General features: G+C 39.3%; 1 long non-coding RNA gene across 1 annotated transcript; it reads right to left on the reverse strand.

The window, feature by feature from the left end:
• Positions 1-15,114: 15,114 nt before the first annotated feature.
• LOC311257391 lies at positions 15,115-19,075 on the reverse strand. Its single transcript, XR_014622616.1, has 3 exons — positions 19,024-19,075; positions 17,665-17,908; positions 15,115-15,526 (listed from the first exon to the last, which is right to left on the reverse strand). It is a non-coding gene; the product is annotated as an uncharacterized lncRNA (long non-coding RNA).
• Positions 19,076-20,463: the final 1,388 nt, after the last annotated feature.

Genomic DNA, 20,463 nt, shown 5'->3' on the forward strand with positions numbered 1-20,463 from the left:
GTATCTCAGATGTTCAGTTAATGGGCAAGCCTTTTTTACACCATAACAGTGTGTCAGAGCAGGGTTTTCTTTAACGGTCAATACATGAGTGGCATGTTCCGCTTTAGTATGAGCAGGAAATGCACCTCACGTCTTTTTTTTGAAATTCTTAACGCTCACCAAGACAAAATCTGCAAATGAATGGTCCACAAAAAATTTCCACAAATACATAAATCGAGTGTGCTCCAAGATTATCCGCAGCTACGCAAAACACAGTGCCTTTCACATTTTGTCCTACAACAGAAATGTAGACGCCATCACGCTCCAAGATAGCACTGTCCTTTAACAAAGGGGCAAGCACTTCAACATAGCCAAATCTTTTGATGTCAACAGCTTTGCATAAAATGGCAAGGTATGCAGAGTTGAGAGTAGATCCAGAGGAGTGAGGGGTGTTGCCAAAGACCCAGTAGAAAGCTGTAACTTTATGCTTTTTTCTTGATGTTCCAAGTGGGTTACAGATCTCAATGTCAGCCACGTACAGCAGTGTGTTATTCTTAGTTCCTTCTAGGAATTCTCTTTATAGACTGTACCATCACGATATGATCTATATTCAGTAAAAGATGAGTGGTCTGGTTCTTTACTCAGAGCTTTTTCTCTAAGATTGTCTTTACTCAAAATTTGAATCAATGATTGAAGAATTGGAACATACTGGAAACTTCTCTTGTCATTTGGTTCAAGGATGTATTCAACGGGCTCAACAACTTCAAATTTTTCTTTATAATATTGACGTCTCTTGAATGATGATTAAAGAGGACTACCAGCACTGAGTGCTTTGCTTAGGGGATTGGATTTGCACAATTCTTCCACTAGAGATGTAACAAATGTGTCAGCAATGGGTTGGTTATATTTAGGGGTGGGCGATATGACGCTATTAGATCGTGAAGGATTAGAATGTGTAGACGATCTGCCAAAGTGCAGAGATCGTAGGGATCGTCTAGGGCACATTCTATAAATTGCAGTTCTATGCACCGACGCACCAAACGTATTACAGCGTCAACCTGACCGACCAATCTCTCGGGTGCAGGCGGGTGGGCACGCACACACACACACGGGCGCATGGATAGGTCGCGGTAAATGCGCTATATCGCGCTAATTGTACAGTGTTCAAATTACCATGACTCCCCCACCCCCCCGTCGGACAGTCCAACCACTGACGGACGTATTTGACCCTTTTCAATAAGCTATTTAGTGTTTTGACATACTTAAATCCTGTTAAAATGACTGTTGAATAAAACAAACAGTAATGTCTTCATTGATATTTTACTTTCATGTTGTTGTTTGGATCTACCAAAGATACTCTGTAATCTACTGTTTGGACAAGAGAAAATAAACGTGTGTAAACGCGAACCGTACGAGCTGAAAAATGAAACGCTGGGTCATTTTTTTTTTTTTTTTTATTTATTTTTTTTTTTTTTTACTTTTACTTTATTATTGCTTTACAAGATACACAAACAGTGCAAACCATATGATGAGCATCATATTAATAACAAATGGATAACAAATAGACGTGACAACAAAATAAGTACATACATAAATAGAAATAAATAATAATGAAAAGAAAAGAAAAAAAAGAAAAAATTAAGATACACCAGGGGACATGAGCAGTGAAAATTAAGCTGAATTGAAGATATTAAAATGGGAGCACAGAATTATAGTTTTGATAGCTTTCTTGTTATTAGCAGAGGAAATTGACTTGAAATACACTTCCAGTTCTTTCATGAAAACACAAAAAATGGGTTTTACTTTGGGAAATTTACACTTTGCAAGAATTAAAATGAGATTAATTAAAAAATATTCTTTTTCAACTGGAGTGTCACTCTTTATAAATCCAAAAAGGACATTTTGCAAGAGGAGCTCAAAATCACGGCAGATATTATCTAAAATGAATCTACAAATATCTTGCCACAGTTTACGGGTATATTCACATTTCCAAAACAGATGAACAACAGTCTCAGTATGGGAGTCACAAAAGGCACACTTCAGATCAAGATCAACATATTTGAATTTGATAAAGAAGGATTTAACCGGGTAACATCTATGAATAATTTTAAATGACACTTCTTTCACTTTATTAACCACAAAGAATTTTTGAGGAAGAGACCAGATTTTTTTCCAACATAAGTTATTTACACGACTATTCCAATTAAATATTACAGGAGAAACAGAGGTGATATTACATTGGAAAAGAGCACGAATTTTACGAATGTTCTTACTAGAAGATGGGCTAAAACATACTTTACCAACTGGTGAGTCAGTTACATCAGTAAAGGGAGCATCAAGTACAGAAATAGATATATTACTTTTGAATAACATGAGTACACCAGATGGAATAGCATCAAAAACTATGGCATACTGTTTAGGAGTAACTGGTATTCCATAATACTGAAGAAACTCCTCATAAGAAAACAAAACACCATTGCTGTTGAATAGCTGTCTTACCCAAATAATATTATTGCTAAACCATTCCCCAAAGAATATAGATCTGTTCTTGTAAAGTATATCTTTGTTATTCCATATAGAGTAACGGTGTGGTGAAAAATTATGCTTGTATATCATTGACCATGCAAGCAGTACTTGTTTATGAAAGTTGGAGAGGCGAATAGGGATTTTTTCTATGTTATAGTTACACACTAAGAGGAATTTTAGACCACCAAATTTAGAAAAAATATGATTGGAGATACAGTTCCATATTGAGTTTGGTTTTTTCAGAAATTGTTTGATCCAGTTGATCTTAAAGGTGTTGTTCAAAGAAACAAAGTCCAAAAAGTTAAGACCCCCATTCTCATATGTGTTTATGACAACAGATTTTTTTATGTAATGCGTTTTATTTTTCCATAAAAAGTTAAACAACATCTGATCTATACACTGAATGGTTTTACTTTCGATATGTAATGAGAGGGCAGCATAAGTAAGTCTAGATATTCCTTCTGCTTTTGTTATTAGAGTTCTGCCTCTCAAAGATAGATCCCTCAGCAGCCAGAGATTAAATCTTTTTTGAGCTTTTTCTATAATTGGGATAAAATTTAAATCATTTCTGGCTTTCTGATCTTTAGTGATGGAAATTCCTAAATATGTCACAGTATCTTTGACAGGGATGTTTGCTATTGAGCGAGTAGCCGAGTCTTTCGCTGCCAATAACTCACATTTGTTTACATTCAAGTATAGACCAGAGGCTTTAGAGAACACATTAATTATATTTAGAGCATGAGGTATTTGAGAGGAGTCTTTTAAAAAAATGGTTGTATCGTCTGCTAGCTGACTAATAACGATTTCTTTTTCTGCTACTGTAATGCCTTTCAGAGTGCTTGATTTAATATAGACGGCTAAAAGTTGGGTGACAAGGAGGAAAAGATAAGGGGAGATAGGACAGCCTTGTCGAATTCCTCATTTGACATCAAAACGTGGGGTTGTGCCAGAACTCAATTTAATAGAGCAGTTACTATTTGTGTATAATGTTCGAATAGCTTGGCTAAAAAAATGCCCAAAACCAAATTTTTCTAAAGCGCTAAAAATAAACTGGTGTTCAACAGAATCAAAGGCTTTATAGAAATCTAAAAATAGGATATAACTGTTGTCAGAGATTAAATCAGAATAATCTAACATATCTAAAACCAGTCTTATATTGTTAGATATGTGTCTGTTGTTCATGAATCCAGACTGTGATTCATCTATGACAGTATCCAAAACTAGTTTGAGCCTTTTGGCAAAAGCAATTGCTAGCACCTTATAATCATTGTTTAAAAGACAAATAGGGCGCCAGTTATCGATAAGCATTACATCCTTTTTAGGCTTCGGAATAAGTCTGATTAAGCCTTGAGTTAGTGTTGGGGGGAGCGATTCATTATCTATGCTTTCTGTGAAAACCTTCAGTAAGAATGGGGCTAATTGTTCCACAAATGCTCTGTAAAATTCGGAGGTGAATCCATCCACACCAGGAGACTTGTTGTGTTTGAGGCTACTGATAGAATCAATTATCTCTTGTAATGTCAAAGGAGCATCACACAAATCTCTGTCTGCATCATTAATGTTATTCACCACAACAGAGTCTAAAAAGGCAGATGCATTTTTTTCACAATATTGAGAAGTATATAACTTGCTATAGAAGTTCGAACAATATGTAGCAATTAGCTTGGGGTTATCACATAAAGTATTATCAATCTTAAGTTGCTGGATAGAGTTAGTTTTGGAATGAGATTTTTCCAACCTGAAAAAATAGGCAGAATTTCGCTCACCTTCCTCCATCCATTTTTGTCTCGATCTGATAAAGGCGCCTTTTGCTTTGAGCTTATATAAGTTGTCAAGCTTATTCTGATATTCAGTGAGAATTTCTTTTTCGTTCGTAGAAAGATATTCCGGGAGCTTTCGAGAGAGGGAAGTTATGGTGGATATTATCTCGTCCTCCTCTGCATTTCTCCGTTTGGTTAGATCAGAGCTATATTTTCTTAAGTACTTGGCAATTTCAAATTTCATAAGTTCCCACTTGCTACAATATTTATTGTCAATTTGAGCCTCACTCCAGTATTTTCGAATAAGTCTTCTAACTTCAGTCTTTACATCTTCATAGTTTAAAATTGAACTATTCAGTTTCCAATAAGAAGAACGGTTATGACAAGCAGAGGGGAATAGGGGGATGATAATATGTATAGCTTTATGATCTGTTAATGGTGTAGCCATAATTTGTACTGTTGTGTTCTCTTTAAAGCTCCTGGATATCAGCCAATAGTCAATTCTGGATTGGGAGGATCCCGTCTTATTAGACCATGTGTATACTTTGTCAGTCGGAAATTTTTCTCTCCAAATATCTGTCAGATCAAATCTTTGCATGAAGAGCTTTAAATGGCAGCTTTCATTATTGTTTTGTCTTGATGGCCATCTATCTAAATCATTATCAAGAGCAACATTAAAATCCCCGCCTATTAAAAGTAAGGCATTGGGGAACTTATTTAACCATATTAATAACTTTTGTTCTGAAACGCTGGGTCATTTTTCACATCTGGTGAAAGCACCTCGGATCACAGAAGTCTGGAGCTCTGACGCTGCAGGGGACGACGACGTGCTAACAGCTAACAGCTACTAGCCGCTGCAGCAGCTGGCTGAGCAGGGTTTCCCCCAGTGTATTATAAGCCTGGCGGGCCGCCAGGTCTTACTTGCCAGGCTAAGCATCACTTATTTATTTTTTTTTAAATCAGTTTTTGCTCTCCATCAACACGTGATCAGGTGTCTTTTTCATCACCTGACAACGTCACAACTTCATTGCGCATAACGGGACATGTCACGGACATCATGCTCATCAGACCGCTGCTTCACTAGCTGACCGAGAGGAACGCACCAAGTCGACGTCGACCTCGTAGCCGTTAACGTGAGCCGAGCCGCGGCTCTAGAGGCTCAGCCAGCTGCTGCAGTGGCTAGTAGCTGTTAGCTGTTAGCACGTCGTCCCCTGCAGCGTCAGAGCTTCGGACTTCTGTGAGCCGAGGTGCTTTCACCAGATGTGAAAATGACCCAGCTTTTCATTTTTCAGCTCGTACGGTTTACACACGTTTGTTTTCTCTGGTCCAAACAGTAGATTACAGAGTATCTTTGGTAGATCCGTGATTGTCACGTTTCCACGACGACTGACCGGAAACAGACGCGTGGTCATGTTCACGTGACTCCACATTGTAAAAATCTCTGAAGAAAAAAATAAAAATCTCTGGAGACACCAGGCAGTTGTTTTTTAGTTTTTAGTGCAGACAGTTGATATTATTTATCTAAATAGTATTTTTATTATTTATTTATTTTTGTGGTTGGTTGAACAGCATTTCAAGAGTGCAATCTGTAAGACCTGGTGTCAACTTTTAACATTGATCTTAAAGCCTTATGGAATCACTCCTTCTAAATTCTACTACTCCATTAATGAATTTGTTACCTATAGGGCCCTGCCATCAGTCAATGGTCAGGGTCAGGCCCCTGACACAAAAAAACACGCTTGGGCACCGTGGGGCCGCTGGTGGGCCACCCTACCACCGGGCTTTACGAGTTTTCTGGGGGAAACCCTGCTGAGCCTCTACAGCCGCGGCTCGGCTCACGTTAACGGCTACGAGGTCGGTCAGCTGGTGAAGCAGCGGTCTGATGAGCATGATGTCCGTGACATGTCCCATTATGCGCGACGAAGTTGTGACGTTGTCAGGTGATGAAAAAGACACCTGATCACGTGTTGATGGAGCGCAAAAACTGATTAAAAAATAAATAAATAGACGATGCTTAGCCTGGCGGGGGGGGGGGCAAGTAAGACCTGGCAGCCCGCCAGGCTTATAATACACTGGGGGAAACCCTGACATATAATAATATTGTGTAAATATTCCAGCACCTCAATGCTGGTTGGCACTCTTCATAAAATCCATCAATAATTAAGTGCAATTTTCATTTTGTATGCTTTTGGACAGTTTGTTTCTTCACTTTCCTTCACTTGTTTTTGGAGTGTAATTCATTTTACAAAAGAAGAGGTAAAACACACAACAAAGTCAAAGATGAATTTGATTGGTAGCAATTTTTTTATAGATAGTGATCATAGCATTATTGTGAACATTTTTGGCCACAAAAACAGTGTAAATATCTGATATCTGGACAGCCCTTCTCATTAAATGACTCATCGTAAAACAAGTTCAGTCCTTGCCTGATTCCTTGTGTGAAAGACCTAGCTAATACAAGCTATGTCAGTGCAAACATATGCTATATTAAAAATATGATCACTGCTTTTCGTCGCTTTCAGAAAGACTTTTTCAGGAAACTGAAGTCAAATCAGTTTTTAAAATCACTCTCTCTCCAGTGTCCACTGACAATCAAAATCGCTTTGACCAGGAGGCAGAGCTGCAGTCTTATACGCTTCTCTGAGCTTCCATTAGATCAGTTGCACACCCAAAACTTCATTGAGACTGTGTCTGCCCCCCGACCACCTAAATTAATTAAATTAATCAAATCAAAAGTCCACAGAAGAGGAGTTGTGCATGAAAATCTAATAAAAATTAACAGCAACTCTGCAATCTCAAAACAAGACGAGAATTAAATGCGGACTCCTAAATATCAGATCCCTGTCATCGAAAGCTGTACTAGTAAATGACTTAATTTCAGACTGTAATATTGATTTATTCTGTCTTACTGAAACTTGGCTGCATCCTGAAGAATATGTCAGCCTGAATGAATCCACTCCACCCAGTCACATTAATACTCACATTCCTCGAGGCTCCGGCCGAGGAGGTGGTGTTGCAGCTATTTATGACTTAAGTCTGTCAATCATTCCTAAACCTAAATTAAATTATAACTCATTTGAAAGCCTTGTTCTGAGTCTTTCACATCCAACGTGGAAAACTTTACAGCCAGTTCTATTTGTTGTAGTGTATCGAGCACCTGGTCCTTACTCAGAATTTTTATCTGAATTCTCTGAGTTTTTATCAAGTCTAGTCCTCAAATCAGATAAAGTAATTATTGTAGGTGATTTTAATATTCATGTGGATGTCGTTAATGATAGCCTTAGTACTGCATTTATCTCATTATTAGACTCTATTGGCTTCTCTCAGTGTGTACATAAACCAACTCACTGTTTTGACCACACCCTTGACCTTGTTCTAGCTTATGGTATCGAGATTGAAAATCTAACAGTTTCTCCACAGAATCCTCTTTTATCAGACCATCACTTAATAACTTTTGAAGTTCTATTACTGGACTACACACCATTAGGCAAAAACTCCTTCACTAGATGTCTATCTGATAGTGCTGTAGCTAAATTTAAGGAAATTATACCGCTGGCACTAAACTCAATGCCATGTCTTAATATAATAGAGGACTCCTCCGCTAACCTCAGTTCCTCACAAATCGATCATCTTGTTGATAGCACTGCAGGCTCATTGCGAACAACACTGGACTCTATTGCCCCCCTGAAAAGGAAACCTATAAAGCACAGGAGGTTAGCACCCTGGTATAACTCGGATACCCGCAAATTGAAGCAAACATCACGGAAATTTGAAAGGAAATGGCGTTCCACCAACTTGGAAGAATCCCGCTTAGCCTGGAAAGATAGCCTTAAAATATATAGGAAGGCCCTCCGCAATGCCAGAGCAAGCTATTACTCGTCATTAATAGAGGAAAACAAAAACAACACCAGGTTTCTTTTCAGCACTGTAGCCAGGCTGACAGAAAGTCACAGCTCTACTGAACCATGTATTCCTACAACGCTCAGTAGTAATGACTTCATGAGCTTCTTTAATGATAAAATTTTAACTATTAGAGACAAAATCCATCATCGCTTGCCCTCAACTGGCACTATTGTATCTTTAAACACAGGAACCTCAGAAACAGTTGTAAATTCTGACTTATATTTAGACTGCTTCTCTCCCATCGACCTCCACCAACTAACTTCGATGGTTTCTTTATCTAGACCAACAACTTGTCTCCTAGACCCCATCCCAACTAGGTTGCTGAAAGAAACTTTACCTTTAATTAGCACATCTTTACTAGAAATGATCAACCTGTCTCTATTAACAGGATACGTACCACAATCCTTTAAACTAGCTGTAATTAGACCGCTCCTTAAAAAGCCTAATCTTGATCCAGAAGCTTTAGCCAACTATAGACCTATATCCAACCTCCCTTTCCTCTCCAAGATCCTTGAGAAAGCAGTCGCCAACCAGCTATGTGACTTCCTTCATAAAAATAGTTTATATGAGGATTTTCAATCAGGTTTTAGAGCACATCATAGCACAGAAACGGCACTGGTGAAAGTTACAAATGACCTCCTAATCGCTTCTGACAAAGGACTTGTCTCTGTCCTGGTCTTACTAGATCTTAGTGCTGCATTTGATACCATTGATCATCACATTCTACTACAGAGACTGGAACACTTAATTGGCATTAAAGGACCCGCATTAAACTGGTTTGAGTCCTATTTATCGGATCGATTTCAGTTTGTACATGTTAACGATGAGTCATCCCTGTATACCAAGGTTAGTCATGGTGTTCCTCAAGGCTCCGTGCTTGGACCCATACTATTCACCTTATATATGCTCCCTCTAGGAAATATAATTCGGAAACACTCCATAAACTTTCATTGTTATGCAGATGATACACAGTTATACCTATCAATAAAGCCAAATGAAACTAATCAGCTTACTAAACTCCATGCATGTCTCAAGGACATTAAGACCTGGATGACCTGCAATTTTCTGCTGTTAAACTCAGATAAAACCGAAGTTATAGTACTTGGTCCTAAACACCTTAGAGATGCATTATCTAATGATATAGCGAGTTTGGATGGCATTAACTTGGCCTCCAGCACCACCGTCAGGAATCTGGGAGTTATCTTTGATCAAGATATGTCCTTCAACTCCCACATAAAACAAATTTCAAGGTCTGCATTTTTTCATCTACGTAACATTGCAAAAATCAGGCCCATCCTGTCTCAAAAAGACGCAGAAAAGCTAGTCCATGCATTTGTTACTTCCAGACTGGACTACTGTAATTCTCTATTATCAGGCTGCCCTAACAAGTCTCTAAAGAGTCTCCAGCTGGTCCAGAATGCTGCAGCACGTGTACTGACAGGAACTAAGAAAAGAGATCATATTACTCCTGTATTGGCCTCCCTGCACTGGCTCCCTGTAAAATCAAGAATAGAGTTTAAAATCCTTCTCCTCACTTACAAAGCTGTTAATGGTCAGGCACCATCATATCTCCAGGAGCTCATATTACCCTATCACCCAACTAGAGCATTACGCTCCCAGAACGCAGGATTACTTGTAGTTCCTAAAGTCTCCAAAAGTAGAATGGGAGCCAGAGCCTTCAGCTATCAAGCTCCTCTTCTGTGGAACCATCTTCCCGTTTTGGTCCGGGAGGCGGACACCCTCTCTACCTTTAAGAGTAGACTTAAGACCTTCCTCTTCGATAGAGCTTATAGTTAGGGCTGGTCCAGGACAGGCCCAGGCCTGTCCTGGACCAGCTCTTAGTTATGCTGCTATAGGCCTAGTCCGGGGGACAATGACACACTGAGCTTCTCTCTCCTCCCCTCTCCTCTCCTCTCCATCTGTATACATTATGCCTGTATACATGCCCCATCTCTGCATGTCACTGACTTACTTCTTCCCCGGAGTCCTTGTGCTTTCTAGTCCTACAGGCTCCCTTGGATCCTGGCTGCGCCCGGGTCGTGGATCGTGGATGCGCCCACTGCTATGGCCCTGCCTGATCGTGGATGCGCCCACTGCTATGGCCCTGCCTGATCGTGGATGCGCCTCCTGCTATGGCCCTGCCTGATCGTGGATGCACCTACTGCTATGGCCCTGCCTGATCGTGGATGCGCCTACTGCCATGACCCTGCCTAACACCCACCACTACTGTCGCTAATATTAGTCACATCTTTGTTACATACGTTGCACTACTATTATCGTACTGCATTACTACATACCATCCTTACCATTAATCACTACTACTGTTATCACTAGTAATCACATTTCCATGTGCATTTCATCATTATTGCTGTAATACATCTTTATGTACTTTCACTCCTGTCAACCATCGCTTATAATCGAATACATTGTGATCTCGTTGATCTGCTCTGTACATGCGACATCTATTGCACGTCTGTCCGTCCTGGGAGAGGGATCCCTCCTCTGTGGCTCTCCCTGAGGTTTCTTCCGCATTTTTTTTCCCTGTTAAAAGGGCCTTTTTTTGGGGCAAGTTTTTCCTCACTCGAATCGAGGGTCGAAGGACAGAGGGTGTCGTCTCTGTACAGATTGTAAAGCCCTCTGAGGCAAACTGTGATTTGTGAATTTGGGCTATACAAATAAAATTTGATTTGATTTGATTTGATTTGAATTGTCATTTTACCTCACAGAGCACAGGAGCTGCTGGTCTACTGCTGCCTCAGAACAAAGGCTTTCAAACACCCAAGTCACAAAATAACACAAACTTCCAGATCAAGGCAGCAGTAGATCAGCAACTCCTGTGTTCTGTGAAGTAAAGTGAGTGTTTTTGTTAAGGGTTTTGGTGCAGCGGAGACTGTAAAGATCATTCTTTACAGAAGGTCGGCATCATCTTCTGATTCTTGTCAGAAAAGTCTGTCTGACAGTAAGGTAAAGCAGTGAACATATTCTTAATAAAGTGTACACTTAAACTTACATAGAATTTATTAGGTTGGTCTATCACTCCCTCCAGGAAATACACGGGACCACGGTTCTTCAATTACAGATGACTTTATTTTCCTCCTTCCTCATAAACCACCATGAGCCACCATAAGTCACCGTCGAACTGTTCAAATACACAGTGTGCAGAATTAAGACATCATTTGTACATACAGAATGTAAACACATGCGATACAACGCAACAGAAATAAACGTACCTCGCTGGCTGCACACAACCGAGAGGGAATGAGTCCGTTTGGCAAATCTTTCAAAACCAAAAATAAAATGCCCACAAAATACAATCTTTCAACCGAGAATCTTCAAAATGAGAGGTAAAATGTCTTCAACTTAAGGGTTTAAACTTATTTGCGGAGGTTTGCACACTTCTCCTGCTTCATCACTTTCTTTTCCCTCTTTCGTCTTTTTTGTGTTACACTTAAATTCGTCCCGCTTGCAACACAGAATAAAAAATAACTTCCTACTCAGTATTGCACAAAGAAAATAATTATCCATGAAAATAAATAGTATAAAATTAAAGTGTGTAACAAAACATGAAATAATGACATAAATAATATTTGTGGCAGTTAAAGGGTCTTTTCAGTGTCTAAAATCTGTTTTTCTGCCATCTCCATCCACAGCTCTATCTTGCTAAGCTCACGTGCTCGCACTCCCGTCTGCTTCCCTGAACAGGAAGCGGGCTGAGCGTAGTCGTCTGTATGTAATACACTGACTGTTTAACCGACAGGGGGACGACATGACTGCCACACACGCGTGCGCTCCATGTCTCTTGCTAGCTACATTTTGGACTGATGCACCAAGTTTCAATTCATATACCATACTGCCGAGCGCAAACAGCCCAAGCACCTCTGCTTTCACTGCCAGTTTAAAAGTTTAAACGTTAACGTCGACGTTACTCAGAAAGTACAGACATTGCTGCCACAAGAAAAACGTCCATTTCAATGTCCGGGCGACACGAGGACGACGTTTGTCGTTTATAAAAGCCAGCAAAATAAATAGCGCATGCAGGTAAAAAATAACGACTTTTAAAAGACTTACGTTCGTTCTCTGAGATTATCTTAATTTAAGACCGCACTCGGTAAGGCCTTGTGTTAACAAGCAAAGCATAATGGCGGACAGAGAGCAATACTTTTGCATTAACCTAGATAGTACAGCCATGCTCACTCAGGTAAAATCTACCTGAAAACAATGCATATTAGTACTTACATGTGTTGCGTGTAGCTTTTTATCGTCAAGGATAACGTCTCTCTCCCACAAAGACTCCAGCAGCAGTCACGGACGGCGCGAGTGAGGAAAGAGCGCAAACGTTACTGCGGTGGGCGTGTCCTGACGTTTTACTTCCGACATACACCCATTAATGAAATGTTGAAAAATATGGAGCCAGAACAGTGACTTTAAAATTTGGCATCAAAAAAAAAAATAAAAAATGGCATTGAAAACAAAACCAGTACTGAAAAAGGAAACATTGGCATTGAAACTTTTGTATTGAAAACAGATGTATTGGCATTGAAACAAGTATTGGCACTGAAAAAGGATACTAATTAAAATAATTAAAATCTGAAAATCTTATTTCATTTTATTGGGATTTCTTGTATTTTTCAATGACAATCTTCAGATTTTTTCCTTTCATGTCACTTTTTTTTCAGCGACAGATTTTTTTACAATGTCAGTTGTGTTTTTTTTTCCAGTGTCACTGATTTTCAGTTTCAACTTTCTGTCACTGTTTTGGCGTCGAGGGAAGGGTCTGAGGGGAGGGGCAAGTAGAGCGTGGTTTGCATATCATTTGCATATCGGCATCCTGAAGAAGTAGCAACCTGCCATCTGCTCTGAAGCCTCTGGCATGGTGGCATTACTAAAATGTCCTGTTCACTGGGAACTTCCAAAAAAAAAAAAAAAAAAAAAAAAAAAAAAGCTGTCACTGAAAAAAATCTGAAGATTGTCATTGGAAAATAAAAAAAATCCCAATAAAATGAAATAAGATTTTAATTAGTTTCCTTTTTCAGTGCCAATACAACTGTTTTCAATACAAATGTTTCAATGCCAATGTTTCCTTTTTCAGTACTGGTTTTGTTTTCAATGCCAATTTTTTTTTTTGGATGCCAAATTTTAAAGTCACCGTTCTGGCTCCATAGAAAAGCAATTTCTTACGTTGTTTAATACAATCAATTTTATGATCCAAAATACACACTTTCTTCATGAGATACTTAAAACACAAAAAGAAAAGGTAATTGATTTATTGGAAGAAATACTTTTTAAATTAAAGAAATAGACAGCACCACTGAATGACTTTTTACAGTGTAGCCTACACAGTATAAACGCACTATACAAAGTATAAATACACTGTGCAGAGTATAAATACACAATACACAGTACTGTCACGATTCAGAAACTGAGGCTCAAATGCACGACAAAGACACCAGGCAGGGACGAATTCAAAACCAAGGAAATTTATTTAAGGCTGCACAAACACAAAACTGGAACCAAGGAAGGAGTGACAATACACCTAAAGGGCTGGCGGGGACTAATTCAAACCCGCACCACCAAAAGAAAAGGAAACTAAACACACTCGGAAACACTATGCAAAATGGGAAAGCAGGGGCAGATAGCCTAAATACTAACAAAAAGCGCTGTCTACAAAAATAACGAGACAGGAATGGGAATGTACAACCAGACCAGACGAGAGAGTGAGCTGGGCGGCCTCTGGCTGCGGGGCTGGAGGGGGGAAGGCAGGCGGAGATGATGCGGTGCAGCCAGATGGAGATGCGGCGGACAGGTGCGGCTTCCTGCGGGAGCCGGTGTGGGGATCCGGGGAGCTGGTTGAAGCCACGGCGGAAAAAACAGGAGAGCAGGCGGGTCCGGCAGCGCAGGCGGGGAAGGGAAACTGGAGACAGAGACGGAGACAGGGATAAGGAATAGTTCTCAAGGAAAACAGGTTAGAGCAGAGTAACAGCAACGCTGACTGGTAATCGAGTTACGGTCGAGCGTCGGGTTGTGGAAAGCGTATGGTTTTTATGGCGGCAGGTGAATGAATGAGATCGCTCCCCTCCCCGCCGCACGGATCAATCCGCTGATTGCGGAGTGGCTGCACCTGTCCGCCCTGCACCCGCATCATGCTCAAGCCTGCTAGAGAGAGAGGGAGAAGAGAGAGAGGGGGGAAAAGGAAAGAGGCTGCCACTATCTAGCCCTAGAAGCGGAGGGCGTGACAAGTACATAGTATAAATACATTACACAGTATAAATACACAGTATGAATACATATTACACCTTATACATACACAGTACACAATATAAATGCACTGTACACAGTATAAATACGGAGTAGACAGTATAAATACACTGCAGAGTATACCCAGCTGAAAAATAAATGTGCTAAGTGTACTAAAATTTAGCATACTTTTGTGTACTTGAAGCCACACTCATCATCATTATACTTCAACTGTGTTCATGATTATTTAACTTGAAGCATGCTATTTTGGAACAACTAATTTTGTACTAAATATATTTAAATTGTAATTAAATTGTAGAAAAGCTCAACTTGAAGTGTATTTAGTGTACTTTTATGTGCTAGTGGAACAAGTGGAACAACTTAAAGTATATTTTGTATAGCCTACTTTAAGCATATGGCTTTATATGTACTAACATTTGCTTAATTGGTAAAATTAAAGTGTACTTTGTTTGTATTATAAGTACATTAAAAATTATTTGTAAGTGTCTCAAAAATATATAAGCTTTATACTTTTAATATATTTTTACTAAATGCTTAATTATACTTTTGGCTTATTCCAATTACTAAAAAAGCATATTTTGCATAATAGTCAATATACTTTATCATTACTTTGCTATATTACTTTCTACCTTGCACATACTTGCAAATGTATTACCAGTATACTAAAGGCTGAAAGACTTGTGGGACTACATCCAGGTGAAAAAATATACTTTATTGTATTTGTACCATATCCAAATTAGTACATTGTAAATACAAAAAACCTGTACTATCTCTTAACATTTATTCAACAAATGTATGAACATTTACATTATGGCTTTCAAACATTTTCAAATACTGGTACTTTAGTACACCTTGTAGAAATAGGTCCATTTCAGGCAGCAAGACCTAAACATTACACATAAACTTTACAGAACACTGAGAAATAGTGAACAATGAAAAACAACATTCCTTATTATTGCACGCCTAACCCCTCCCACCATACAGAAACACACACCACACATTATGTTCCTTTTTTTTGGCTGAACTGCTCATTGTTACACTTTCGTCTGATGGCCGCGGGCACATAGAGACACTTGTCTGTGGAAACTCCAGAAGAACAGCGTCTGTTGACCAAATAGACAAGAGATAATGTAAGTCACACAGAATATTCATAGTATTTTGAACAGTACATCAAAGGGGTATTCCAGAAAGGAGGTTCAACAAACTCGAAGCCTAACCCTGAACTCTGAGTTGACTTAATCTGTGAAGTGAAACTCTGAGTATAGGCTATAAAAACAGTCTCATGAGTTTATTCAGTGGATATTTCAGCTTGTAGCAGCTTTTACCACCAACAGATACCTACTGATTAACACACATCCTGTCTCATAACATCCTGCTGAGTAAATGAACAGGTGGAAGAAGGCAGAGGTGGTGGTCACCTCCACCTCGTCTGACAGAGGCAGAGGAGCTGGTCCTGAGTCAGGTCACTGGGTGACTAGAGGCTGAGGGCGTCACTCACCTCCTGGACCCAAGAGGCAGACAGACACTTTTAACAACAGACTTGAAGTTATTTAATATTATGCTAAATGCGGCAGCAAATTAGGAACATGTACTTTGAAATTGCGTTGTTGGAGGCAATGCAGGCTGATGGTTAGCCTACTTTTGTAGCTATCTGTGGGAAATAAAGAGAGCCAAATGAAATGTGAATGATTCCTCTTTTTCTGACTGCTGGAAAGTGATTGATTAACCTGCAAAGTGATAAAAATTAAGAGGTCCAGATCTGAGAGCACGTCAGCGGTGACGTGTAGTCTGATATTCGATGTGCAGCCAGACTGAGAATATTGTTCAGATAAATGAAGGACTGATGAGAAGTGGTACCGTTCGGCTCAGGGAATGAGAGCTAATTTAAACAAATCTAAATAATCCCCCTGTTGTAAAACTATGTGAATTATTTCTGCTTCAACATGATGCTGTTGAGAAGGAAAGGACAGGCCCTGTCAGACAGCTCCGTCAGACTCAGGGTTTCTTCAAGTAAACCTGCTAGCGAGCACGTTAGGTTCCCAGAGTCAGTCACCATGGTGACTGACACAGAGTTGATACCTCTCATTCAGGAAAAAACCCCATAGTTTCCCTCATCTTAGGGTTCACATAACCTGCTTTCTGGAATACCCCTCTGGAAACTGAGAAATTTTATCAGTATGGTATACCAATACTGCTACCAGTAAATAGTCCAACATGTATTTATAGTTGTCAGTTTCCGTGTGATCTAGCTGCTATAGAAATCACAGAAGCTTTTAAATAGACTACATGTAACTCAAAACAATGGTCATGAGTAATAGGTGGATATTTTGCTGTACTTTACCATCTGGTAGAGATCATGCCATTAGCGCTGCCTCGGGGCTGGCAGGGTTTCCCCCAGTGTATTATAAGCCTGGCGGGCCGCCAGGTCTTACTTGCCCCCCCGCCAGGCTAAGCATCGTTTATCGTTTTTTTTTTTTTTTAATCAGTTTTTGCGCTCCATCAACACGTGATCAGGTGTCTTTTTCATCACCTGACAACGTCACAACTTCGTCGCGCATAACAGGACATGTCACAGACATCATGCTCATCAGACCGCTGCTTCACCAGCTGACCGACCTCGTAGCCGTTAACGTGAGCCGAGCCGCGGCTCTAGAGGCTCAGCCAGCTGCTGCAGCGGCTAGTAGCTGTTAGCTGTTAGCACGTCGTTGTCCCCTGCAGCGTCAGAGCTCCAGACTTCTGTGATCCGAGGTGCTTTCACCAGATGTGAAAATGACCCAGCGTTTCATTTTTCAGCTCGTACGGTTCGCGTTTACACACGTTTGTTTTCTCTGGTCCAAACAGTAGATTACAGAGTATCTTTGGTAGATCCGTGATTGTCACGTTTCCATGACAACTGACCGGAAAAAGACGCGTGGTCATGTTTACGTGACTCCATATTGTAAAAATCTCTGAGGAAAAAAACAAAAATCTCTGGAGACACCAGGCAGTTGTTTTTTAGTAGTTAGTGCAGACAGTTGATATTATTTATCTAAATAGTATTTTTATTATTTATTTATTTTTGTGGTTGGTTGAACAGCATTTCAAGAGTCCAATCTGTAAGACCTGGTGTTACATAAATGTCTTATAATAACACATGATAATGATAATATTTTCAAATTTCCAGTCAACTTTTAACATTGATCTTAAAGCCTTATGGAATCACTCCTTCTAAATTCTACTATTCCATTAATGAATCTGTTACCTATAGGGCCCTGCCATCAGTCAATGGTCAGGGTCAGGCCCCTGACACAAAAGAACACGTTTGGGCACCGGTGGGCTGCTGGTGGGCCACCCTACCACCGGGCTTAACAAGTTTTCTGGGGGAAACCCTGGGCTGGTCTGTTGCGTCCTCCAGCAGGTCAAACCCCAGAGCTGGTGAATGTCTTCAGTCTCACCATCCACTCCCCCTCTCACATTGCCTTGTGGCTCTTTGGTTTAGTGCTCATCTGAAAACATGGAAATAATAACAGTGGTTATAACTATGAATCACAGCATAAACATAGTGTGCTGAACAAGTGTGTAGGTCCTGTGGAATTCCAGTCTGTGCAATTACCACATTTAGAGGCTATATTTTTTTATTAATGCTACATAGCATTTTATCTTTATATTACAAAGATGTGCTCACGTGTACTGTGCAATTATCCAACCGTGGTCATATCTATCAGTGAGAGGTGTATATCATGTATATATTTATTTATTTTGATTGTATTTATCAATTAATCAATCAATCAATCTTTTCCTCTACTTTTGACTCTTGAGCTGCTATTACAAGTTACTGGTGTAGGATCAATAGAGGTCACCTTATTTTGTCGTTTTTGCATTCAGATACTGTACTGACATGCCTATACTGTCTCTGCAGACATGAACAGCTTTCATACGTAAGCTTCAGGTTGGCTGATAAGGTCCGTTATTTCTTGGAAGTAGTTTAAATTAAAGTCATAAACTAAGCAGCTAGACGACCGGTTAACATGTACAGCAGGCTAAGACCGTAGTGGCAGAGCGCAGGGGAGTCCGTTTTCCTCCTGGGCTGAAGCCGGTTAGCTTCAGGGCTAACACCCTTCACTTCACTTCGCTGCCAGACAGTAGTTGGTAAAATAGGAGAGACATTACGTGGTCTGGAGAAGCTTGTGCGTTTATTTGGCCACATACTGAACTGCACATGCACGGCTAACCTCTTCCTCTGCTCTGCTAATGTCTGCTCCAACCTCACCTGCCGCTCGCTTCACTACACACACACAGACCCTACACGCACTGCTCTACCCCTTAAAGAAACCACACCACTCTTCATCATGTAATAATACACTGTGCTACTGAAGCACATACACACAGGCGTAACCCTGCTGCTACCAAGAGCAGTAATAATAGGTTAACTTACAGTTACAGTAGCTGTAAGACTGACGTTAGCTAACGTTAACGTTGGTTATCTGGCTAGCTACGATGACTGAAGTTGCTGAAACACGTCATGATTTGCCAACGAAATCATAAAATTAGCCGGTGTGATGAATGGAAATATAAAATGTATGACCATTCAATCAGAAAATGAAAACATTGAATGTATTACTGTGAATCAGAAGTAGGCTTGTGCTTGCTTCGCTTCGCGACGGAGACGTTGCTGGTCAATGGCATTCAACAGCAACGTGACCAGAATGAAGCGCCGTGAATGGTGGAGCTCAAAGAGGCGGAGCTGAGCGCAATGCGCTGATTGGACGGCAAAGATGCAAACGTTGCTATTTGAATTAGGCGCCTTTCTTTCCAGGGCCTGTACTAAGACTGTATATAAAAAGGGTCTGTACTCAAACGTGAAATGCATATATATATTAATTACAACCCGTTTCATTTTGCAACTTCCTACAAATCGTTGTATCATAACTGGGAATGAAATGAAAACAAATGTACTAGCACATACATGTAATATGTAGAAAGTGTATTGCTAAGTAATTACTCCTTTCATAAGTACACTAAATTACCACTGTTAGAACTATTTAATATACATTTAATGAAGAAGTACGGCTTAAAACAAACTCAACTTCATTTGCACTTTTTTAAGTGTACCTAAATTCATTTCCAATTAAGTGAAACTAAGTGCACTTGAAGAATACTAACAGTATATTACAAATGACTCAAATAAGCATACTTATCTTATGAATACTATTCGACTAATGTAAGTACTTTGAAATAAAGTATACTTTGTAAAAGTATATTTTAGAACAATTTAAAACATACCTACAGTGAAGTACACTTTTAATAAGTGTACATTAGTTCACTTCCAAAGAAGTGCAAATTAAGTGCACTTTAATAAAGTATATTAACCGTAAACTACAAATGACTCAAAAATAAGTACACTTTTAATAAGAATATTAATCTACTACTATAAGTGCTTTGAAATAAAGTATACTTTTTAAAAGTACACTTTAACAATTTACAATACACTTACAATAAAGTACACTTCTTATAAGTAAAATAAAGTACAACTTTAATTATTGCATAATTAGTATGTTTAATTTTAGTATATTGAAGATGAACTTAATCACATATATTTTAAAGTACACTTTCTAAAAGTATATTTTAAATATACTACAAATTAAGTATATTTATAATAATTTATAATAAACTTTGTACGGTACAAATATATTTTTAATATAATTAAGTGTAATAATTTTTCACCTGGGTAAATACACAGCACATAGTAGAAATACACAGTAGAAGTACACAGCACACACTAGAAAAACACAGTAGAAATACAGAGCACACAGTTGAAATACACAGTAGAAATACTAAGCACACAATAGAAATACACAGTAGAAATACACATCACAATAGAAATACACAGTAGAACTACACAGGAAACAGTACAAATGCACGAGAAATACAGAGCACACAGTAGAAATACACAGTAGAAATACACATCACAATAGAAATACACAGTAGAACTTCACAGCAAACAGTACAAATGCAGTAGAAATACAAACCACACAGTAGAAATACACTGTAGAAATACACA

This window comes from Pagrus pagrus, assembly GCF_965226575.1.
Source record: "Pagrus pagrus genome assembly, chromosome: 5".
NCBI lineage: Eukaryota > Metazoa > Chordata > Actinopteri > Spariformes > Sparidae > Pagrus > Pagrus pagrus.